This window comes from Bos grunniens, chromosome 8 (genome assembly GCF_055505025.1).
Source record: "Bos grunniens cultivar Pamir isolate PY7600 chromosome 8, Bosgru_T2T1.0, whole genome shotgun sequence".
Classification (NCBI taxonomy): domain Eukaryota; kingdom Metazoa; phylum Chordata; class Mammalia; order Artiodactyla; family Bovidae; genus Bos; species Bos grunniens.
The window spans coordinates 79,242,224-79,267,917 of record NC_141172.1 but is presented as its reverse complement, the minus strand read 5'-3'; the positions used below and the strand labels follow the sequence as shown (position 1 = coordinate 79,267,917).

At 39.1% G+C, this 25,694-nt stretch overlaps 1 long non-coding RNA gene across 2 annotated transcripts in view; it reads right to left on the bottom strand.

Moving 5' to 3' along the window:
- Positions 1-25,445, bottom strand: part of LOC147367528 (uncharacterized) — a 70,119-nt gene extending 44,674 nt beyond the window's left edge. The window contains exon 1 of one of the 2 annotated variants that reach the window (XR_015170171.1): positions 25,016-25,445. This is a non-coding gene — a long non-coding RNA (uncharacterized LOC147367528). Of the gene's footprint in view, positions 1-410; positions 522-25,015 lie in introns of those variants that run through there. The other variant, XR_015170172.1, reaches the window with a different exon arrangement.
- Positions 25,446-25,694: the final 249 nt, after the last annotated feature.

Here is a 25,694-nt window from a genome sequence, read left to right as displayed (position 1 = left end):
AACTACTGACCCTGCTCTGGAGTGTGTGTTCAGCAAAGAACCTGCATGCTACAGCTGAGACCTGATGCAGCTAAAAATAAAGAAATATTTTACTTTAAAAAAAGAGTACCTCTTTCTCCAGAAAAAAAAAAAAAAAAGTCCATTTTCTGTAATGAAGTATATCTTTTAGCTATCTACATTTATTAAATCAACTGGAACATGGCCAAGTTTTCATTTTATTTTTGATGTGTAAACAGCCTCAATAGGGTTAATAGTTTGCTTATAAACACAGAAGTTGTAGTTAAAACAATATTATTTCTATGAAGTCCTTTTATTCTTCAAAGCATATTACAAATTACAGATTAATTAAGCTCCACAACAGCCCCCAGGGAAACAGGGAATCCAGTCTCAAACTCAAGATATGAACCAACCTGAGACCAAAGATCTTGCTTCCTTGTTCCAAACACCAAGCTTACATTGATGGCGAGCATTAATATTCCAACTACCAAAAGCTATTGCCATTCTGCTTTTCCATCTAAAAATGGGAAAGAGAGTTGAGGATCAGGGAATAGCGAATGTTCAACAAAGTGCTTATCTTCTTAGATGTAGGCCTCATCAACCTCAGTAAATTTCTGATGTGTTTTTTGATTCTAAAATGTGTACTCATCAAGACCACCAGGTTCAGACAAGGGATAACCACAGAAAGCCAGAAACATACAGATTCATGAAAATTTAGTGGGGTCCAGAGGAAATTCTTATATTAAATTCCAAATGATCATTTACTGAGGAATTCTGAATTAGAAATATTTTGCTGCTATCTTCCAGTGTGATTACTAAACTAGTACTGAAAATTACTGAACTAGTACCATAAAATTGGTCTAAATTTCTCTCTTGACTCTCCCAGCCACAAATATCTTGGCATGGGGGAACATTGTCCTAAAATGACTGTTTGTTCAGTCCAGATCCTGAATGAAAGTGTGACTCTGAGGTTGTGTTGGGAACAGCTGGGATATTTCTGGGGAAAGTATTTCTGTGTAATTCCATATGCTCATGTTCATGCTAAGTCACTTCAGTTGTGTCCAACTCTTTGCAACCCTATGGACTCCAGCCCACCAGGCTTCTCTGTCCTAAATTCTTTAGGCAAGAATACTGGAGTGGGTTGACATACCCTTCTCCAGAGGACCTTTCCAACCCAGGGATCAAACCCGGGTCTCTTGCATTACAGGCAGAGTCTTTACTGCCTGAGCTACAGGAAAGCCTGTCTAACTCCATATTTGCCTTCAAATATTAACCAATGGTTTATGAAATTTCCTTGGCAACTAATATTTTAAAAAATAGAAACTGTGTGTTTTCCAGAAGAATTTTTACCCTGAATTATCCCCTTAGTTCCTCTGGAAGCATCTTCATCAAATTGCTTACACTAAAGAATTTCGTCCCTTTCTTTGCACTTATTTTCTATTGAAAGAAGGAAAATGGCCATTTAAAATGTAAGTCTAAGTATGGTTGGTGGCTATGTACTTAAAAATAAGTGTGGGTTCTAGAGGACATACAATTGGGGTGACAAAAGATAAAGTTTTATTCACAAGTTCAGAAAGTTAACCAAAATATATTATTTATATTGAATGAGCCAAAGATACTGAGAGCAGAACTCCTTAATGGGTAAGGGAGAAAAGTTGGCAAAGAGTCACAAAATTAAAAACAGAGAGTTTTTTTAAATCACTATCGTAACACAGTTGACTATGATCTAGTATGTACAAAGAAAAAAATATATATATTATTAAAACAGTTTGTTTAGCTGAAATGGGAATTACCACTGAACCACCAGGGAAATTCCTGAAAAGGGGATTTTCAAGAGGTGAATTAGTGATGTGCCTTTGAGTCCATGAAAGTTTTGAAATGTTCCTATTTATCCCATGAAACTGGTTATCCTCCCATGACCCCTCACCCCTGCCAACTTCCTCATTTCCATACACGACCCATGTGTTTCCTCATGTCACACACCAGGTTGTTGTTGTTGCTTAGTCACTAAGTATGTCTTAGGACAGCCCGCAAGGAACTATACTAGCACCATCAAGATACACTTGCTGAATAAATAATACATACAATAAAGAAGGATTTTTAAGGGAGACTCCCAAGGGAAGAAGAAAGTCCAGGAAAGTAATAGCAAAGGAAATGATGAGGCAGGAAAGATGATCCATAAGGGGGTATGTTCTAGGCAGTTCATTACTTGGCCTTTGCGATCAACTCCCAGAGAAGCCCCTGAAACTCTTCTGTCTTCAGACATAGCATCCACTTGCCCTCCCATCCCACTTCCATCCTCCACACTGGTTCCATTATTTCAAGGCAGTGACTGAGGAAGCCAGAGTCTGGCATAGTCTTATCAGCCAGTTAGCTCCCTGGGTGCCAGGGTCTCTCCCTGCTGGTTGGCATCTAGCCTGGTGGTCCCTTGGTCTGTGGAGAGGGTGACTGCTGGGTTGGGCCAGCTTCCTAGACCCTGGTGATGGCATGAACCTTCACAAGGCTGCAAGTGGCTGACACAAGACTGAGAAGATCTCAAGAATAACAGAACATTGACTAGAGTTCCCTGTGCTAGACAGAAGGTCCTTGTTGATTACATAGTTTATATATGACAGTATGTATATGTTAATCCCAAACTAGATGGAAAAAGAATCTGAAAAAGATAGGATATATGTATATGTATATCTGAATCACTTTGCTGTATACCTGAAACTAACACAACATTGTAAATCAACTATGCTCCAATATAAAATAAAAACTGAATTTAAAATTTTAAAAATAAAATGCAAAAAAAAAAAAAAAAAAAAAAGAATAACGAAACAACCATAAAGAAGAGTCATAGAAGAATCACCAATTAAAAAAAAAAAAATCAGTGACCCCGACCCTGCAGCAGGCCACCACCGACTCACGCCTCTGCCAGAGACTCCTGGACACTTACAGGGAAGTCTGGGTCAGTCTCTTGTGGGGTCACTGCTCCTTTCTCCTGGATCCTGGTGTGTACAGGGTTTTGTTTTTGCCCTCCAAGAGTCTGTTTCCTCAGTCCTATGTAAGTTCTGGCAGCTCTATTGTGGGGTTAATGGCAACCTCCTCCAAGAGGGTTATGCCATACCCAAGTCTGCTGCACCCAGAGCCCCTGCCCCTTCAGCGGGCCACTGCTGATCCGTAACTCCACAGAAGACACTCAAACACTGGCAGGTCTGGCTCAGACTCTGTGGGGTCCCCTGGTGAGCACAAGGTTTTGTTTAAGCCCTCTGAGCCTCTCTGGCGGGTATGGGGTTTGATTCTAAACGTGATTCTGCCCCTCCTACAGTCTTGCTGGGGCATCTCCTTTGTCCTTGGACATAGGGTATCTTTTTTTGGTGGGATCCAACATTCTCCTGTCAATGTTTGTTCAACAGCAAGTTGTAATTTTGGAGTTCTCACAGGAGAAGATGAGCACACGACCTTCTAGTCCACCATCTTGGGTCTATCGTTACAACTGGTGTTTATGCAGTGTGTTTTTGGGCACAGGGATACACAGATTGTCTCCATGTCTTCAGATTGTTAGATTCTCATAAGAAAAGATTAGATTGTATACTTTTAACAAAGAAAAATGCCCAAAGAATTTTATTTTTATCTTTAGGAAGAAAGGAAGACATTAAAGGGAACTGCCACTTAAATCATAGCTATCTTCATAGTTAACATAAAGCAATGGTTATTTTGCTATACTATATAAACCTACTGCTTGCAAATTTATATGCATATATACACATATTGTAAATGTATATACACATACATATGTAAAATTAGTTTTAGGGTTATAGATATGATAACTTTTTTAATCATCTGTTCATTGCTTTACTTTTTTTTTGAAAAAAATGGAAATGGAATTTCAGTTGTAAGCTTAAATATGTAGAAGTCTGCTTCATTTATATCTAAATGAATGTTAATTTTTATATTAAATGTTTAAGTGGCTATGTATTTTTTTAATGTTTTCATATATACCTCTGTTTGAGAACAGAATTTCTATGATTATGAGTATTTTATTTTTCTGAGAGCTTTTGAAAATTTTCTGATGAGTAGTTAAATTTGTATATTATAATCAGTATCCAATGTCGAGAGTATTCTCAGTTGCCTATAATGTAAGTAATAAAAATTTCTTAGGAGTATAATTAGTGTATCTTATTTTGTGTAGCAGTTTGGCAATGACAATCAAAATCTGAATATGTAAAACTTTTGAAATGATAAAACTTGCTGATGGAATTTTACCTATTATTGTTCTCAAATTCATAAACAAGAAAATATGTTAGAGATTATAACATAATTTGAATGTCTGAAATATACATCATTAAAAGAAGAATTGTAATGACAGCTAATTTGTATGACTGTCATTCAAACACTGAAAAAATATTCTGATATTGAAGAGTGTTTTAAGTTGATTCTTTTAATTGTCATTTTTCAACAGATAACAATTAAATGTGTATGCTGAGGTGTATCCCTATGCCTCTGTTTTTTTCTATTTGAAATATTAGGGGTTACTATTACTAAGGACTTAATTTTTGGAGGCTCTAAATCACTGCAGATGGTGACTGCAGCCATGAAATTAAAAGACACTTATTCCTTGGCAGGAAAGTTATGACCAACATAGATAGCATATTAAAAAGCAAAGATATTACTTTGCCAACAAAGGTCCATCTAGTCAAAGCTTTGGTTTTCCCATGTATGGATGTGAGAGTTGGACTATAAAGAAAGCTGAGTGCCAAAGAATTGATGCTTTTGAACTGTGGTGTTGGAGAAGACTCTTGAGAGTTTCTTGGACAGAAAGGAGATCCAATCAGTCCATCCTAAAGGAGATCAGTCCTAAGTGTTCATTGGAAGGACTGATATTGAAGCTGAAGCTCCAATACTTTGGCACCTAATGCCAAGAACTGACTCATTTGAAAAGACTCTGATGCTGGGAAAGATTGAGGGTGGGAGGAGAAGGGGATGACAGAGGATGAGATGGATGGATGGCATCACCGACTCAATGGACATGAGTCTGAGCAAACTCCGGGAGTTGGTGATGGACAGGGAGGCCTGGCGTGCTGCAGTCCATGGGGTCGCAAAGAGTCAGACAGGACTGAGAGACTGAACTGAACTGAACTGAATTTGTTGAAATAATTCCAATGAAACTATGAAGATAAGAATACCCAAAGTTTAGTTTTGAGTCCAGACAAAATAGATTTTCCTCTATTATATAGACAGGATTTCATCAATCTTACCTACGAGAGTTGATGTGGATGTATTTCCTCAAACCGTACAAATGTTACATTTTTATCCTTTTTTTAAATTTAAATTTATTTATTTTAATTAGTGGCTAATTACTTTACAATATTGTATTGGTTTTGCCATTCATCAATATGAATCCGCCACGGGTGTACACAATATTATGTTACAAAGAAATTGCCCTTTCTTCTGTTACTGTTCAGTTCTGTCATCTTCATACATGCTTATTCCTTACCAGGTTCTTGTGTTATTTCATTTTGCTCTGGGTGTTTTTTTTTTTTTTTCCTTTCATTTTCCTTGGTCTATCAATGTCTTAGTGTAGTGCAAATGAAATACCACATTTTATTGCTGCCAATTTACTGTGGTGTTTTGTATTTTGGTTGTGTATTAAAATATAATCTTGCTATGTTTTTAGGTGGGGGGGAGGAAAATTCCAGAGATTATGGAGAAGTCTTTTCACTCTTTCACCTTCACTAATCCACATTGAGATGAGATGAGACAATAACCCCAGATCCATGTCCTCTGTTTGCTGTCTGTTGTTTACAATACACTCCGCATTCCTATCTGTATGTTCAGTTATTCTCAATTACTCCTTTGCTTACCATTGTAAAACTTCAATTAGGGAATTCCTGCAAATACGTCACTACAGTTGGATATCTGAATTGGGAAAACACAGATTTCAGTTAAATTTGATTAAATTCAGTCATCGGGTCAACAATAACCCTTAGAAAATGCTGCTCTGACAAGGTTTATTCCTATCTGAATGTCTGTGCCTTTTTAATGCCATCCATCCAAGCAGCAGAAACTTGATATAAAGACGTTAGGACTAACAAATAAAATTTGTGCAGGAGTGTGTGACAGTTACATGATTTATTTGTTGACAACTACAGGAAGGCCTATTTCAGCTTAAAAACACAATAGTAGATCATTAGAACTAATGTAAAATTACAGAACTAAAAAAAGCAACACAGGAATGACTGATTAATAATAGTGTCAATTTGAAAATGTGTTTTCAATTTTTGAACTGTTGCTTAAGAAAAACAACAACAGAGTAAACAAAGTTAAAGGTGACACTAATAAATCATGCGGTGACCAGATATATTTTAAGTGCTGTTAGAAAAACAAAAAGACAATCTAAATATATTTATTTAAAATCAAAGATTGCAACTTGTGAAAATAGTATAAACATTATATGGAAATAGAAGAAATCGTAGGGTATCATCAGAGAAGAACTTCATTTTTATTCTTTACTGTCCTTTTAAATGTGCCCTACAGATCTATTTCTTCCCACAACCCTAGAAGAAAACTTGATCAGCTCCTTTATTTTTCTAGCCCCTTTTACATAACATGAACAGTGTGGGTTTCAAGTCACATAGCACAAAGTCAATTTCAGATTTAAAATGCCTAATAATATGTAATAGGTAAAGCTTTCATCTTACTTCAAATTTTGCAGAATGTTTTATGACCCCCAAATGTGGTCCACTGCAGACAGGAAGGCTGCAGTTAGAGGAGGAGATGTGGCGGGAACATGTCCTCTTTCCCCATCTAAACCTTCCATTCCTCTACCCCATCTGGTAGCCCTCCAGGGTTGGAGCAAGGAGAGAGGATAAAAGGAGCTAGGGGAGTTCTTCCTGGATGCTACTATCCTACAACAGGACCACGGTGCCCTCTGGGCTTGACATTTGTTTAAGGTCGACTTTCTTCCTTTTGAGTATTTTTGAGGGTTTTTCAGACACCATTTCCCTCTCTCAACAGGAATTTTGAACCTGCAGTTTCTTCCACCTGGGCAAACGAGTCTCTACTCCAACTGGTTGCTGGAGCCTTTTCCTGCAGGCGATAGTTTTCGAGTGGCACACCTCTCACATCCTTTTGTTGAGTAAGTTGTGCTCCTCTAGATGGACTCATGGGAGGAACTGAGACAACCCTACTTTGGTTTTTCTCCTTTGAGGAAGTCTGTTCCATAAGAAATGCTCATGAATCCTGTGCTCCTACAAACTCTGAGTGCAGGATGATCCCAGAGGTGCAGGAAATTCGCCTGTGGTCCATCATAACAGCAGCTGAGCAGTTGGTCACTCATCCTATAGATTTCTAAATTTGAGTCCAACATCAGTTCACGCTACCTACCAAACCTCAGGGGCCATGTATTAAACTATCCAAATTGTCCCATTAAAGTCAAGCCCCCTGGACATTAGCTAAGAGACAAGCATAACTCTCCCCCAATATTGGGGATGATTTGCACCACATAGACAGACAGTATTAAAAATTCTCTCATCTAATCTCCAAAATCTGCCTGTTATAACCTTAATGTGGCAAGGTTATACAGGATTAGTGAGACTAGGTTTTACCCATATCCAACCCTCACTTTGGAATTATATATATGGAAATACATATATGAGTATGTACATACACACACACACACACACACAAACACACACACACATGTGCAGTCCTCCCTGCTCCCTTGGCATTTGAGGTACATTGATTCCAGAACCTCCCCTGATGCTCAAGTCCTTAATGTGAAATGGGATTACATTTGCATATCAAAAACTTGTAAGGTATAGTTCTGGCCGAAGCAGAAAAAGGAAAGACGACCTCTACAGAAGTAGGCTACTTTTATTCAGGCAAGAAGGGACAACAGTCGGCCTAAGGACCAGGCTGAACAGGGATCAGGGATCAGGGAGGCTCCATATTTATAGGGAGGTTTGTGGAAGTGATAAGGGAAATGTTAATCAGGCGGGATGTTTGGGGTATTCTTTAGTTGAGATGGCATTTGTAGTTGGGCAGGGGGTGATAAGTCTTCTGGGCAGGTGTAGGGGGTGGAAGGTTTCTGGACAGGGGGTGATAAGTCCCAGATAGATGCAACCGGCCTGGAGCATCAGGGCGGGACCTAAAGTTCTGTTTTCTCCAAAGTTAGATGATTCAGCAAGGGCCTTTGAGACTATTTTCTTTTCTAGGCCCAAAAGACTCCTTCAAAACTTCCTTAAATCATCTCGTGATTCCTTTTTCTTATTGTAGATTACTTTTAATACCTAAATACAATGTAAGTTCTATGCATATAGTTGCAAATAAATACTGTGTACTTAGTTGCCGAGTATGGCAAATTTGGGTTTTGCTTGGAGGAACTTCCTGGAATTTTTTCCAAATATTTTTGATCCACAATTGGTTGAATCCATGGATGGAAGTAGTCATGGATGTGAGAGCTAGACCATAAGAAAGGCTGAACGCCGAAGAATTGATGCGTTTGAACTGTGGTATTGGAGAAGACTCTTGACAGTCCCTTGGACTGCAAGGAGATCAAACCAGTCAGTTCTAGAGGAAATCAATCCTGAAGAGTCATTGGAAGGACTGATGCTGAAGCTGAAGCTTTAATACTTGGGCCAACTGATTCAAAGAGCCAACTCACTGGAGAAGACCCTGATGCTGGGAAAGACTAAAGGCAGAAGAAGAGGACGACAGAGGATGAGATGATTTGATGGCATCACTGACTCATGAGTGGACATAAGTTTGAGCAAGCTCTTGGAGATGGTGAAGGACAGGGAAGCCTGGCATGCTGTAGTCCACAGAGTCACAAAGAGTTGGATGGAAGGCATGCAAATACAGAATGCTGACTGTATATTAATGATGAGCTGTGGATGTTAGCCAGCACTTCCATTTTAATAAACTGTTCCACTGATTTCCTTGAAACATTCATTTCCTAGGCTGGTTTGGCTCTCCAAGTAAATCAGTTGTTGAATATGCCTGGGGGTAACTTGGTGCCCTAACATACTACAACAAGATTCCACAGGCCATTAAAATGTCAGCATAGGTCTACTGGACAGCATATTAAAAAACAGAGACATTGCTTTGCCAACAAAAGTCCATCTAGTCAAAACTATGGTTTTTCCAATAGTCATGCATGGATGTGAGAGTTGGACTATAAATAAAGCTGAGTGCCAAAGAACTGATGCTTTCAAACTGTGGTGTTGGAGAAGACTCTTGAGAGTCCCTTGGACAGAAAGGAGGTCCAACCAGTCCATCCTAAAGGAAATCAGTCCTGAATATTCATTGGAAGAACTGATGCTGAAACTGAAACTCCAATACCTTGGCCACCTGATGTGAAGAACTGACTCGTTGGAAAAGACCCTGATGCCAGGAAAGATTGAAGGCAGGAGGAGAAAGGGACGACAGAGGACAAGATGGTTGGATGGCATCACCGACTTGATGGACATGAGTTTGAGTAAGCTTTGGGAGTTGGTGATGGACAGGGAAGCCATGTGCAGTCTATGGGGTCACAAAGAGTAGGACACGACTAAGTGACTGAACTAAACTGAACTGAGGTCTACTGGAGGCCAAAGGAGAAGTTAGATTAACTTCTTAGACCACTCCCAACTCCAGTGCTAAGATCATGACAAGGTAATTCAACAGGACACCTCTGGAAGAGCCCACAGGCTTTTCTATAACTCAACCCCAGGTCCATGCCAAGACCACTACCAACTCCATCTTTACTGCTCCTCTCCCTGACACCGACAGGTTCCTTGGTATGTTTCCCATCCTTTTTTTGCTGACTCTGAAGATAAGTTCACAAGGTGAAGACAAGACCAGGCTACTGAACACCTTGGGAGTACAGAAAGATAACATCAGGATCAACCACAACTGGGGCACAGTGAACATTCTTACAGCCCTGGTACCCACCTGAGGGGGCAAAGGTAGTTCTGGTGTATTCTAGCCCCCCCGTTATATTTCAGAAAGTAACACTCTCTGAAGCTTTGGTGGCCGTACAATTTATCATCCATATTGAGGCAGTTCTGAACATAAAAAGAGATGCTAATAATCCTTATGCTGGAAAGGAGACATAAACACCCCCTCCTTCGTTTCTCCTGCCTCCAACCAAGTCTGTATGATTCACACTTATCTTGGCTAACCAATTTTATTTCCACTAGGATTTTGCCCCACAGTGAGATGGATCACTTAGAACAACTTCACAGGTCAGGTTTCCTTCAGAAAGATCTTTCCTGGGTTTCTGAATATATTGTGGTGGTTTAGTCACTAAGCCATGTCTGACTCTTGAAACCCCATGGACCATAGCCCTCCAGGCTCCTCTGTCCATGAGATTTTCTAGGCAAGAATGCTGGAGTGGGTTGCCATTTCCTTCTCCAGAAGATCTTCCCAACCCAGGGATCAAACCTGTGTCTCCTGCATTGCAGGCAGATTCTTTAACAACTGAGCCACCAGGGAAGCCCTTAGTATGTACATAGTATATTCCAATGAAGAAGGAAATGGCAACCCACTCCCGTATTCTTGCCTGGAGAATCCTGTGGACAGAGGAGCCTGGTGGGCTGCTGTCCATGGGGTCACATAGAGTCGGACATGACTGAAGCGACTTAGCAGCAGCAGTATATTCCAAATAGTGAAACTTCTCAGTGTTTATAACTCATTTTATTGAGTCTCAAAAACATTTGAATTTCCATCACATACACACATTCTGCACATATGGAAAGTCTCTAGTCAGTGAAAAAGAGAGGAAAAAAAGGTCAAGTCTTTGTAAATAGTGCCACAATGAACATTGGGTGCTTGTATCTTTACAAATGATGGTATCCTTTGGCTATACGTACAGGATCGATGTTGCTAGATCATATGGTAGCTCTATTTTCGATTTTTTAAGGAACCTCCACACTGTTCTCCATTTACAATAGCCAGGACATGGAAGCAACCTAAATGTACATCGACAGAGGCATGGGTAAATAAGATGTGGTACATATATACAAAGAAATATCACTCAGCCATGGAAATGAATGAAATAATGCCATTTGCAGCAACGTAGATAGACCTAGAAATTGTCATACTGAATGAAGTAAATCAAAGACAAATATTATATGATATCACTTATATGTTAAATCTAAAAAAAATAATAATAATACAAATGAGCTTATTTACAAAACAGAAATAGTTATAGATGTAAAAATCAAACTCAGTTACCAGGCAAAAATGCAGGGGAGGGATAAACTGGGAGATTGGAATTGACATATGCATACTACTATTTGGAGAAGGCAATGGCACCCCACCCCAGTACTCTTGCCTGGAAAATCCCATGGACAGAGGAGCCTGGTAGGCTGCAGTCCACGGGGTCACTAGGAGTCGGACACGACTGAGCGACTTCACTTTCACTTTTCACTTTCATGCATTGGAGGAGGAAATGGCACCCCACTCCAGTGTTCTTGCCTGGAGAATCCCAGGGACGGGGGAGCCTGGTGGGCTGCCATCTATGGGGTCGCAGAGAGACGGACACTTAAGTCGAAGTGACTTAGCAGCAGCAGTAGCAGCTACTACTATTTATAAAATAGGTACATAATAAGGACCTACTGTACAGCACAGGGAACTCTACTCAATACTCTGTGATAACCTAAAAGGGAAAAGATATAAAATATATTTTTAAAACACATACATATATATATATATATATGTACATACACACACACACACACGTGTGTGTGTGTGTGTGTGTGTATGTTTAGTTAGTCATGTCTGACTCTGCGACTCCATGGACCGTAGTGCACCAGGCTCCTCTCATCATGGAATTCTCCAGGCAAGAACACTGGAATGGGTAGCCATTACGTTCTCCAGGGGATCTTCCCAACCTAGGGATCGAACCTGGGTCTCCTGCACTGCAGGTAGATTGTTTACTGTCTGAGACACCAGGGGAGCCCCAATACATATGTATGTATGTATAATCGATTCACTTTGCTGTACAGCAGAAACTAACATAACATTGTAAATCAACTATATGCCAATAAATTTTTTTTTAAAAAAAGTCAAGTCCTTAATGAAGCATCTTTATCAGTAAAAGTACAACTGCAAACAGGTTAACAGTCTCATAATTCACTGCAAACCCGAAGACAAAAAACACATTCACGTCTGAGAATTTCAGTGTGAATACCCTCATTTGATTTTTACATGAAATCATATAATTACAGGATTCCTACATCTTTGGAAAATATTAGCTCTTCCTAATTGATCTTTTTCTGTTAATGTAGAGATTTTGCACTTTTAAATCTTCCACTTTTGACTGTTACAATCATTTTTAAAGGATTTAAGCCTAAGTTATTAACTCTGGCTTCAGAACATCAGTCTGAAACAAAGGAAGCAGAAATATGCTTTATGTGTAACATATCTCAACTACATAAGAAAAGAAATATTATCAAGTGTAATACCTACCACTGTTACCCAATTTATTTCCTAAACTTTATTGAACCTTGAACTATATAATCACCTAAAAAAAAGCCAGTGTTATATTTCTCTTTGTTATTTTCTTAAATATTATACAGATCATTTATTTCAGATGATCCCTAACATCAAGTTACTTTTCCTTCATACAATGTGTGACTATCATCCAAATGACCTCATTAATCCTATTAAATTAGAGGGCTTCGATTGAGAGGCTTGAATAGGGAATGTTTTGGCCTTTGAAAATACAATGGTTTGTTAACAACAATGGCTAAGTTTCTGAACTGCTAACATGGAATGGTGTGAATATTTCACATATATACAGCTCATTAATGGATTAATGTAATCACCATTTCATATTAAGATAACAAAAGGTTGCCCCAAAAATAAAAGTTTATTTTCATACTTACTATTATCATCCTCAGTCTTTCTTTTTAAAAGCTGCACACACCCTCCTGTAACAATTATTCTTCAGCTATTAGGAAAGTTCCACTTCTCCCTCATAAATGTGAAGAGAAAGCAACTTTATATATTATTTTAACTACAATTTAAATGGTATTTTACAATTTACAAAACACTGCTTATATGAATTTGCCCATTTAAAATAGCAGTTTGTGAAGGCCAAAAAAAGTTAATTTTCAATGGTTCAATCAGATCTCACTGGATCCTTACAACCACCTTGTGAGAAAAACAATATTATTTACCCATTAGGCAATTTAGAAAGGTTAAGAAATTGACACAAAGCTATCCAATAAAGTCCATGCCCAATATTTAGGTCCCAAATCTTCTAAGTCTTTTTTTTCCTATTATGATGTGTTGTGATACATAGCTCAGGGCTTTCAAAGTGTCTGTGCAGAATGTTCAGGGTCTAAACAAGTGCGAGAACCACTGAGATTACCTTTAAGTTTTTGAAAAGCAAATTATAAGGACACTAAAAGAGAAGCAGAAGGAATATGTACTCCTGATCAGCTGCAACTATCAACACCTGCCCCACCCGCTCCTCGCCCACTTTATAGGTGGAATCAATGCATAAAACTACACGGCCTCTCAGGCCATCCACTTTTCTTTTGTGATTCCCTTTTTCAAAAATGGACTTTTTTCTAACTGACGTAATGTGAGGAGCAGTTCTTCATAGAAAAAAAGGTCAGCATCATCAAATTCATCTTTTGAATGATCTTAACTCACACAAGTCCCTGCTCCTATCAACACAGCAATGGTTACTAAGTAGAATCAGCCTCTATAACCTAGAAGGCAGACCTGCCAGCATTTTTAGGCTTCTGCTGCTGCTGCTGCTAAGTCGCGTCAGTCGTGTCTGACTCTGTGCGACCCCGTAGACGACAGCCCACCAGGCTCCTCTGTCCCTGGGATTCTCCAGGCAAGAATACTGGAGTGGGTTGCCATTTCCTTCTCCAGTGCATGGAAGTGAAAAGTGAAAGTGAAGTCACTCAGTCATGTCTGACTCTTAGCGACCCCATGGACTATAGCCTACCAGGCTCCTCCGTCCATGGGATTCTCCAGGCAAGAGTACTGGAGTGGGATGCCATTGCCTTCTCCGATTTTTAGGCTATCTCCCAAGAATTCAGACTCACAGGTAGCAACAAGTACATAAAATCTGAGTGTTCAGGAATTGGAAAATAATAGATCTAAAGCAATCTGACATCCTCTTCAAACCTTCTCCAAACTCTCAACCCCTTCTCCATCAAAGTCCCCATAATAGAAATCCAGGGCTGCACAGGAAAAGAAATGGAAGTTCAGATGTATCTTGTCTATTCAAACAAAAGGTATGCTTTCGTAACCTGTCACTGTATAAATAACATACTGTCTTCCACTAAGACGTTCCTGCTTTGAAGAAATTTTGAAAGTGACTTAACCTTTCACATCAGGTTAGCACATCTCGGAAAAGGAATGTGAGAGAATGTTCCTTCAAAGATGGAAATATATGTACAATCCCCATGTCATAGGTGAGTTAAGCATGACAGGGAAGAACTGAATTCTCTTTGTAAATTAAACTGGTAAAATATGTTCTATCAGAAGTTGGGGAGGGTGGAATAATACATACATATAGACACATACTCAGGAAACCTCAAACTTTTCAGAGTTGTTAAACTGATAGACTCAAGACAGAGAGAGTGGATAAGTCTGAGCACCATGCATTTTACTTCCAATTTTCATTTTGAAAGACAAGCTCGCCTGACTTTTTTCAGACCTATCTAAATTTCTCTGCTCTCGAAGCTTGTGAATGAGTACCACATGTTTATAGCTGGCTAAAGTGACTGTCTCTGTGGAGGATGTTTTCCTGTTTCTTATTTAAGGCACTAGTAATTAATCTGAACTGTCTTTCAGACATAGAAGAACCAGATTCTAAAATTCTCTCCTTTCCTTCCTGTCCCCTCCCCAGCCTTGCAGGAGAAATGGGGAATACTTTTCCTGTCATCAGAACCTTCATGGAGTTTTGAATTGTCTATTCTGGTGAATCTGTTAAAGCTTCAGGCAGTTTGAGATCTGAGGTATCCGAATGGCAGGAAGTGATTTACTAAGATTCATCCCCAGAGAACAAATATTGGAGCACAATAGTGATTTTGTTAATAATATGAACAGAGATTTTCTACATATAAATCACATCAGCATATGTTTCTAGATTCAATGTCCATAAGGTTCCAATTCAGGCTAGAAAGTAAAAAAAAAAAAAAAATTACATTCAATAATCTTATATTGTAGATTTGATATGGAATGAGTGAGTTTTATTCAACAAAAGCATTTACCTCTAGGGGAAACATCCAGTACAACAAATTGACTAAACCCAAAATATACTTATGGCAAACTGTTAAAATAATTTCAAAGAAAAACATGAAAAAACAACATAAGAATTCTCCCATAAAACGCAATTCTTAGATTCATGCTAATTTACAATGGGTTTGATATTTAATAGTACATTTCTAGTTAATTGCTTTACCAAAATCTCCCTCGGGCCAAATGTCCAGATTCCTTGCTTTTTAGTCAAAGAAGAGAGAAAGAGGGGGGAAAAAGCCTGACATCTAGACTTCTTCAAATTATTTACTAAATAATTTTAAGCAGCTCTGAGTTAAGGATCTGAGTTCATTATTTACTTATTTAGAAACAAGCATCCGAATCCTAGTAGGTGTCAGAGACCAATAAGGCCCTACCTGCCTTTAAGGAATTCACAATCTAGTGGGAGAAAATGGCATATAAACACTCAGAATATAACATGTGAGTGCTATGGGCTACCCAGGTGGCAGAGTGGTAAAGAATCCACCTGCCAATGCAAGAGACTCAAGAGATGTGGGTTCAGTCTCTGGATCAGGAAGATCGTCTGGAGTAGGAAATGGCAACCCACTGCAGTATTCTTGCCTGGGAAATTCAATGGATGGGGAGCCTGGCAGGCTACAGTCCATGGGGTTGCCAAGAGTCGGACACAACTGAGCATGCGCGTACACATGCATGTCAGTACTAGCTCCAGAATCAAACACTCCACCGACAACAACTCCATTCAGGACTGTTCTCATCACCTCCAGAATCAAGGTAGTTAATAATAGCTTCCGTTCACAGGAAGCACAGCACTCTACCATAAATGCTTTACAAGCATTATGTTAAACCTAGCCTTGACAATTTAGGTAGGTATTATTTGCTCCTTTTCACAGATAAGAAACGCAGCTTGATCTTGTACTCTGTTGGTAGGAATATAAATTGGTGCAGCCTATAGGGAGAACAGTATGGAGTTTCTTCAAAAAACTAAAAGAGGACTACTATCTGATCCAGCAATCCCACTTCTGGGTAGATATCCAAAGGAAACGAAATCACTCTCTTGAAGCAATATCTGCACTCCGTGTTCACTGCAGCATAACTTACAATAGGCAAAACATGGAAACAACTCAAGTGTTCACCAACAGATGAAGGGATAAAGTGATGTGTTTATAAATACAATAAAATATTATTCAGTTAGTAAAAAGAAGGAAAGCTTGCCTTTTGTGACAACATGGATGGACCTTGAGGGCAATAGGCTAAGTAGAGTAAGTCTCAGAGAAAGACAAATACTATTTGGTCTCACTCATGTGGAATTTTAAAAAGTGAAACTCACCAGAGCAGAGAGCAGAATGATGGTTGTCAGAGGTTTAGAGGTGGAGCAAAGGGGTGATATTGACAGAAAGTGCAAACTTTCAGTTCTAAGATGAATATGTTTCTGAGATCTAAGATGGAAGTGCTAACTAACCTCATTGAGATACCCATTTCACAACTGTATACATATATCAAATTACCATGTTGTATGCCTTAAACTTACACTGCTATATGTAAATTATATCTCAATAAAGATGGGTGGGAAAGCTTGCATTCCAATGCAAAAGCAGCCATACATGACGTATAAGTTAATGTGGTAGCAGTGTTCCAATAAAACCTATTGACACTAAGAAAAAGAAACACTGAAGTTCAGAATGTTTAGGTCTTTGATGTTCAATGGGTATAGTTTCAGTTATGCGAGACAAATAAGTTCTAAAGATCTGCTGTTCAACATTGCTCGTATAGATAACTATACTGTATTGTGCATTAAAATTTTAGCATTCTTACAACAATAAAATCCTTTTAAGGAAAAAGGATAATAAGAAATCTGTAGTACCATGGGGGATGGAGGGAAGTGGAAATGAATTCAATATCTCATGTCATGATGACAGTGAACAGAGAAAACAAATAGCAAAGTACAGTGTCAATACACAAAAGTCAGTGTGTTTTCTCTACACTAATAATGAACAATCAGAATTGACATTTTTGACTAATGAATTTTTATTGAAATATATTTGATATACAATATGATGTTGGTTCCAGGTATTTAGAACTGAAAATTTTTTTTTTTAATTTTTATTTTTTTTTAATTTTATTTTATTTTTAAACTTTACAATATTGTATTAGTTTTGCCAAATATCGAAATGAATCCACCACAGGTATACCCGCGTTCCCCATCCAGAACCCTCCTCCCTCCTCCCTCCCCTACCTTCCCTCTGGGTCATCCCAGTGCACCAGCCCCAAGCATCCAGTACCGTGATGAATGGGTAAGAAAGCTGTGGTACATATACACAATGGAGTATTACTTAGCCATTAAAAAGAATACATTTGAATCAGTTCTAATGAGATGGATGAAACCGGAACCTATTATACAGAACTGAAATTTTTAACAATTCCATTTACAGTAGCACCAATAAATGAAATACCTAATTATAAATCTAACAAAATATGTACATATGTCCAGAAGACTATGAAACAGTGTGGGAAAAAATCAAATAAAATCTAAGTAAATGGAGAAATACTCTAAAAGGAAAAAAAGAGCATATTTAAATCAGTTGTCTAAAGCCATGTAACTATTAGGCTGGAAAGCCAATACCCAAAACTCCTCTGGCTCAACATTTATTTGTGCTGACTTAACTAAGCTTTGTACTAATGCCTCATTGTAAATAAATCAATGTTCAGTAGTCCTTTGGTTACAGGACTAAAAACTGCAAAATATTGTTTCAGTAAGGGAACCCCTTACTGAACTCTCAGGATAGTTTGCTTTTGGAAAATTATAACTCTCTCTTCAACCAGAGCATGAATTATAATATATTACATAGTTTTAGGATCTAAGACTCCATTTTAATGTGAGAGATAGAAGTAAAGAACTTCTAAACATCTTAAAAGGGTCTTTTTACCTTGTTCTAGAATAAATATCTTAAGATAACAGTAGATATCCCAAGATACCTGAAATCTTCTGCAGCTATTTGCGCTCATATAAAACTAACCTGCAGAGAACAATCGGGGTTTGCAGCAGAAGTTTAAAAGTAGTTTGGTTAGATGTTTAACTAGTTGAATTCGATGTTCAGTTGGTTAAACTGTTAATTCACAGGTTCTGATGAGGCAAGGCTTTCCTCATCCATCACTCAATTCCATCACTCAATTCCACACTCAACTGAACTTACAGACAGGATGAAGCCCATAACACCCTTGGTCTCTAGTCGCAGAAAACAAGGAGTCCATCTGAATGGGAGGCTTCCTTTCCCCTGCCCAGGACCCCAGGGAATCCTGGATGGCTCAGAGACCTTCCTGCTTTCAACAGACCTAGACAGCTCTCAGCAAATAGATCTATCTTCTATCTTGAATAATTTCTTAAGGGACATTTACAGATGGGTCATCAATTCTTTTTAAATCCTATAAGATGTATTTAAGTATACAACGCAGGATACAGTCACCATGTTCTAAGCAATTACACCCAGGAATTTCCTTACCTTGCACTAAAGGGGAAAGCATGCACACTTGCAGCAATTTCACTAAATGTGTACTCCTCAAGCGTGCTTATTTTTAGGACAATATATTCTTTTCCATGTCCTAAATATGGTAAAGTTAAAGCCTACATTGTTTTGGCTATTAAAGATATTAACCAGTTCAGTCGCTCAGTCGTGTCCGACTGTTTGCGACCCCACGAACCGCAGCACACCAGGCCTCCCTGTCCATCACCAACTCCTGCAGTTTATCCACACTCATGTCCACTGAGTCGGTGATGCCATCTAACCATTCCATCCTCTGTTGTCCCCTTCTCCTCCTGCCTTCAATCTTTCCCAACCTCAGGGTCGTTTCAAATGAGTCAGCTCTTCACATCAGGTGGCCAAAATACTGAAGATACAAATAAGTGAGAGGAAAAGAATTTTGACTGGTTTCATCCCATGATATTCACAAGGGAAATGTTTTCCTCCTATTCAGACAGGAGTATTACTTCAATGTTTCAATTATGAGATTATTATTGTCCAGTACTTTTTTCCTGAGAGGTCTCATAGTCCTTACCTTTTATTCCTCTCCACTAATATTAGAATTATCAGAGGTTTAGTGTTTAATTTGGTAACTGTTTTTGGTTGTGGGGGGTTGGAGGATGTAAGGGTGATTCTAGCACAGAAACTCGTTGGTCCATTGATGGAAACAGGGCTCATAAGAGGAGAATCATTTTGTAGGGAAGATGAGAATCAGACACAGAGAAAGGTCTAGACTGGAACCATATATTTGAGAGTTATTGTACAAAAGATATGCTGAAATGGAAGCTAGAATTTCTACCTCACCACACCCACATATACACAAAACATAGGCCTGACCTTGCCCAGGTAGGTGAGGAAAAGACCTCATTCTGATCCGTGTGTTGGACAGGTCTTGCAGAATGCTCCAATTCTTAGCTCATCTAATTGCACCTACATGGAATGAAGTCAAGTACGTGCAGTTATGCAAGTTCAATTGTTCTCACCCTAAGACTAAGACATACCCAGGCATAACTGAGAACAGAGGCTATGTGAACCAGGGTCAAAGGAGTCACAGGAGAAATTACCAAGGTTAATGATGCTAGGTCCATTTCACAATAAGGAGCCAGATAAGAGAGGAAGATGATTTCTGAATAAAATATGTGCCTGTTGCACAGATTACCCTTCCAGTCTTAAGGACACATGCCTCATGTCCTAAGTTGAGATAGGTTTATTGAAAGGAAAGAAACAGACACTCCATGGGGCATTGAGAGCACAGAGGAGTCAATGGCTTTCCCAGAACTACCTCTGTGCAGAGGTGAGCACCATGAGCAAGAGCCACCGGCAGCCGTAGCATGAGATTTGCCAAGCACCACCACTGCAGCAGGCATCCCAACTGGCAGTGGTGTCACGACAGGTAAGGATTAACAATGATGCTCCTACCACAGACAGCAGAGCCTTAACACTAGGTATCAGGGTCATCAGAAAAGGTAAAACAAAAAGTGACAGCCTTTTCCTTCCAGTGTGAACCACACCTGAAAAGGAGGGAAATGGCAGGTGCAATGTAGCATCCAGGAAGCACATGGGTCCATGTGGATTTCTTCCAATACTATCTAAGAAGAATTTGAGAATCTGGAATTTTCAGAGTTTGTAGAGGTAGAGCCTATTTGTGACTTATTTTCATCTTCATATTACCCCTAAGCCAGTGTGACTTTGGAAGGGCAAGTAAAACTGAAAAACAGGGCTACCCAAGTAAAGAAAAAATAAATTTTAAAACTCCCCCCGTTTCCCCATGCATGAAAAAGTATCTATATCCAGCCACCCTCATAATGCAGAAGTTTCTGATTTTTTCTATTAAAAATGACATAACCATTCCCTTTCCACCCCTGGTAATTAAATGCTTACAGCAGTTGTTTGTCTCAAAAGCTCTCTTGTAGTCATATGGGCCCCTTTTGCTTCAAGACAAGAAAGAAGAATCTTGTAGGATCCTGCTTTCTAATACTCATAGTGATCAGAAAAGCACGAGTCCTTAGAGAATTCAAGGTAAACCTGATACACAATAGCAGGCACTGTTCTCACAGCTAATTGGGGGAACCTGGATGGTGCCCAGGTTTGAACCACACAGAAGTAATTATTCCTTTCCCTTCACAGATAACTTTAGAAAAGCACTCGCTTACATTCATGAACTTTTCCCACTACAGCATGAGAAATGCAGGAATGTAGCTCAGCCTGCCTTGCTTAGAGATGTTTCCCAAAATTGAGTGCATTTGTTTAAGCTCGTTTCCAAAAAAAAAATTGAAAGTTTAGCTCAAAATTTTCTTTTGGGGAGTGGAGGGATGGAATTTTATCAGATTGGTGGGAAAGTCATGGTGAGTGTGCCAAAGAATCATATTGCTTTCTTTTTCTTTAACAAAAAAAAATACCAAAAAAAAAACCCCTCATGCTGATTTTGCAGCGGGAAGCCTGCCCAAATGACAAATTAGGCAAGATGAAATGCAGTGGTTTGGCCTTTCTGGAAATTTAATTCTCAGGTTTCGAAAAATCTGGGGAAAACAAGAAATCTTATTGTTAAAGGACAGTAAATTAGCATACGGCAGCAACCCTAGTAAGAAAAGCTTGCCTGCAAAACAGGAAAAGTATGGAGACATTTTGAAATGCAAAGGCTGCCTATGAAACAGCCATTTAAAATAACTACATGGAGATAATCCAAAACATGGAGAGAAAGAAGCACAGGAGTAAAAGCAAGAATGAGGAAATGATGTCCAAGGAACTGAAAGTCTTATATGGTTTTCAGCCTTTGCTTTCATTTTGCCCAAATGTCAGGAGGACCCAGGTGCCTTAGGCTGAGATTTTAAACAGAGTTTAGATCAGTAAAAACTTAGAGATAAAAAATCTAAACCAAGGGATTCCCTGGCGATCCAATGGTTAGGATTCCGAGCTCTCACTACTGAGGGCCCAGGGTTCAATCCCTTGTCAGGGAACTAAAATCCCAATAAGTTGTGAGGTGCAGGCAAAAAAAAAAAAAAAAATCCGAATCAGAAAGAATCAGAAAAGAAGAAGAAAGGTCAAGAACGCAAGAGGTGAGAACCAAGTGGCCAAGGCAAGGCCAGAAACACTCAGAGTCATAGGAAAGGGACAGAAGACCACCATGTTCAAGTTCACTTACTAAAAGAGACCAAAGCCAAAGAGGCCAAGGGGTGGCTTTAACACTGGCCTTTTCAGACTTTTCCAAAGAAACCATAGATAGAGGAGAGTAGATTCACATCCCCTAGAGATCCCGAAGCACTTAGCCAGCATTTGTAAACATCATATAGCTTAAAAATTAATGAAAATTTTGCATTGTCCCCATACAGCAACCTTGTTCTTATCAATATAAAGTTAATATAAGGTCAGTTTCTCCCACTGAGCAAAACAGAATGCTCAAGAGGACACACCATATGCAAAAGCACAGGAGAACCCCCACCCTTGTGCTAAATGAATTTTTTAAAGGAGAAGAAATCAGTCCAAGAAAGAAGAAATAAAAGAACAAAAACTATACTTCATGTCCTAACTTAGTAAAGCTATTTTTCACAGATTCTCCATTTTAGTAAAGGACAAAGGCAGACCGGGTACAGAACAGAGTTTGGGTGTTGGTTACCCAGAAAGCAGTAATCAAGGCAAAGTTAATGAACAAAACATTCCTGGGGTGTGGGATGGGGGTTAGATAAAGAGTTAGTATTTCATGGAAATGGGGATTCAGCTGTATAAAATGAAAAGTTCTGGATGGTGGTGATATTCGCACAACAATAAAATGTATTTAATACAACTGAACTGTATACTTTAAAATGGTTTAAAATGTGATATACACACACATATATAGGAATATTATTCAACCATAACAAAGAAGAAAATCCTGCCATTTATAATAATATGGATGGGTCTTGAGGGAATTATGCTAAGTAAAATGTCAGACATAGAAAGATAAATACTGTATGATCTTGTTAATGTGAAATTAAAAAAAAAAACTGAACTCATAAATACAGAGAAAAGATTGGTGGTTGCAAGGTGGGAGGTGAGCAAAATGCATGAAAGTGATCAAAAGGTACAAACTTCCACATGTACAATGTGGCGACTATAGTTAATAATACTGTATTATATGTTTGAAAGTTACTAAGACAGCAGATCTTAAAAGTTCTCATTATAAGAAAAAAGATTAATTGTGTGAGCTGATGGATATTGACTTACTGTTGTGATCATTTTGCAATATATACAAATATCAAATTATCATGTTGTACACCTGAAACTAATATGAAGTTATGTGTCAATTATATCACAATTAATAAGGTAAATTTTATATTATGTATGCATGCATGCTAAGTTGCTAAGTCATGTCCAATTCTGTGAGACCCTATGGACTATATCCTGCCAGGCTCCTCTGTCCATGGAATTTTCCAGGCAGGAATACTGGAGTGGGTTGCCATGCCCTCCTCCAGGGGATCTTCCTGACCAGGGATTGAACCCATGTCTCATGTCTCCCGCATTGGTAGGCAGCTTCTTTACCATTAGTGCCACTTGGGAAGCCCTACATTATGTACCATTGCTGTGTTCAGTCACGAAGTCTTGTCTGACTCTTTGTGACCCCACGGCTGCAATCATGCTAGGCCTCCCTGTCCCTCACTATCTCCTAGAGTTTGCTCAAACTCATGTCCATTGAGTCAGTGATGCTATCTAACCGTCTCATCCTCTGTACCTCTTCTCCTCCCCTCAATCTTTTCCAGCATCAGGGTCTTTTCCCATGAGTTGGTGCACATCAGTAGGAATCAAGTGGTTTGATTGTACGGAGCAAGACACAGTTGAGTGGCACACATGTGTAACTACTCAGAGTCCTATAGCAGTAGGGGGCTAGAGGAGGCCACAGGGACCTGAAATGATGTTCAATCCACAGACGAGATGTAAAAACAGAGGGAGACAGTAATACTCTAAGTAATGATCTAATGCAATATTAAGCAATGCTCCAGTTTTGAAATATCATTAAGTACACTGTTTTACAATTTCTGATCATTTGCTTGCCATCTTTTACCATTGCTGCATACCACCTTTACAGTTAAACATTGGATATTGTCTTTACACTAATGCTTTTGATTTGATTTTTGGCAGGTTATTGAGATATAGTCTACATACAGTAAAATTCACTCTTTTAAGGTGTTGAGTTTGATAAATTTTAATAAACACAGTTGTGTAACCATCACCACAATCAAGATACATATTTCTATCATCCCAGAATTTCCCTTGGGCCTATTTTTATTGTCCATAGCCACCCCTTTCCCCAGGTTTTGGCAATCAGAGGTCTGATTCCTGTCCCTATAAATCGGCCTCTTCCAGCCTGTTTTTTTCTTTTTAAAGAATCATACAGTATGCTATTTATAATGTGGAATATTACTCCAGCCATGAAAAAATGAAATAATGCCATTTGCAACAATGTATGGACCTAAAGACTTATCACTTTTATGTGGACTCTAAAAAAAATGATACAAATGACCTAATATGCAAAACAGAAATAGTCCCACAGACATAACAAACTTATGGTTACCAAAGTGGGGGAATACTTCAGGAGTTTAGAATTAATATAAACACATTACTGAATATAAAATAGATAACCAATAAGGACCTACTCTATAACACAGGGAACTATACTTGACACTATGTAATAATCTATAAGGGAAAAGAATCTGAATATCTCTATACAAAACTGAATCACTCTGCTGTACACCTGAAGCTAGCACAACACTGTAAATCAACTATACTTCAATAGTTGCTTAAATAGGACTTCCCTGGTGGTGCCGTGGAGAAGAGTCTGCCTGCCAATGCAGGGACACAGGTTTGTCCCTAGTCTGGGAAGATTCCATATGCCGTGGAACAACTAAGCCTGTGTGCTCTAACTACTGAGCCTGCTTGCTGCAATTACTGAAGCCCACGCACCTAGAGCCTGTGCTCCACAACCAAAGAAGCCACCACAGTGAGAAACCGTACACTTCAATGAAGAGTAGCCCCTGCTCATAGCAACTAGAGAAAGCCCGTGCAAAGCAACGAATAGCCAGCACAGGCAAAAATAAATAGATCTATAATTTTTTTAAATATATAGGATTAAATAAACAGGTAAAGTCAACATCACCAAATAAATCATGCAGTATGTTATCTTTTTTACTTAAATTTGTTTGATATGTGAATCCTACTATAATACATATCAAGGAACAAACACATTATAAAAATGAAAGTATACCACCTATACCATATCTTCCGGAGAAGGCAATGGCACCCAACTCCAGTACTCTTACCTGGAAAATCCCATGGACGGAGGAGCCTGGTGGGCTGCAGTCCATGGGGTCGCTAAGAGTCAGACAGGACTGAGCGACTTCACTTTCGCTTTTCACTTTCATGCATTGGAGAAGGAAATGGCAACCCACTCCAGTGTTCTTGCATGGAGAATCCCAGGGACAGGGGAGCTTGGTGGGCTGCCGTCTATGGGGTCGCACAGAGTCAGACACGACTGAAGTGACTTAGCAGCAGCAGCAGCAGCAGCAGCAGCATACCATATCTTCTACCATTCTTTGAGAAACATCAAGTGGATTCAACTGGGCTAGGCTGGGACTCCGTGTAAACTAGGATGAGACCATCAGGTGGATGTGAAAAGCACAGGCAAGCATCAGCTGCTAGAAACAGAGGTGAGATGGAGTCTACCATACAGACAAAGGAGTCTATCATGATCAGGTAGGTGGGCAATGGGAACAGAGGACTCATAAAGAACTGAGCCCTGGAATCCCAGGCAAGTGTTCCTTGATTTAGACCCAGGGTTTAAGGGCTATTTACAATCTCTGTGTGGACACTGGCCAGAATAGGGGAATGATCTTACTCAGAACTTCTAGAATACCAGACTGGTGTCCAAGAGAAGGACTCAAACTTGGGGAATAAGTCTGGTTTCCAGTTAGTTCATTCTCTTGTTCAAGAAATATTTAT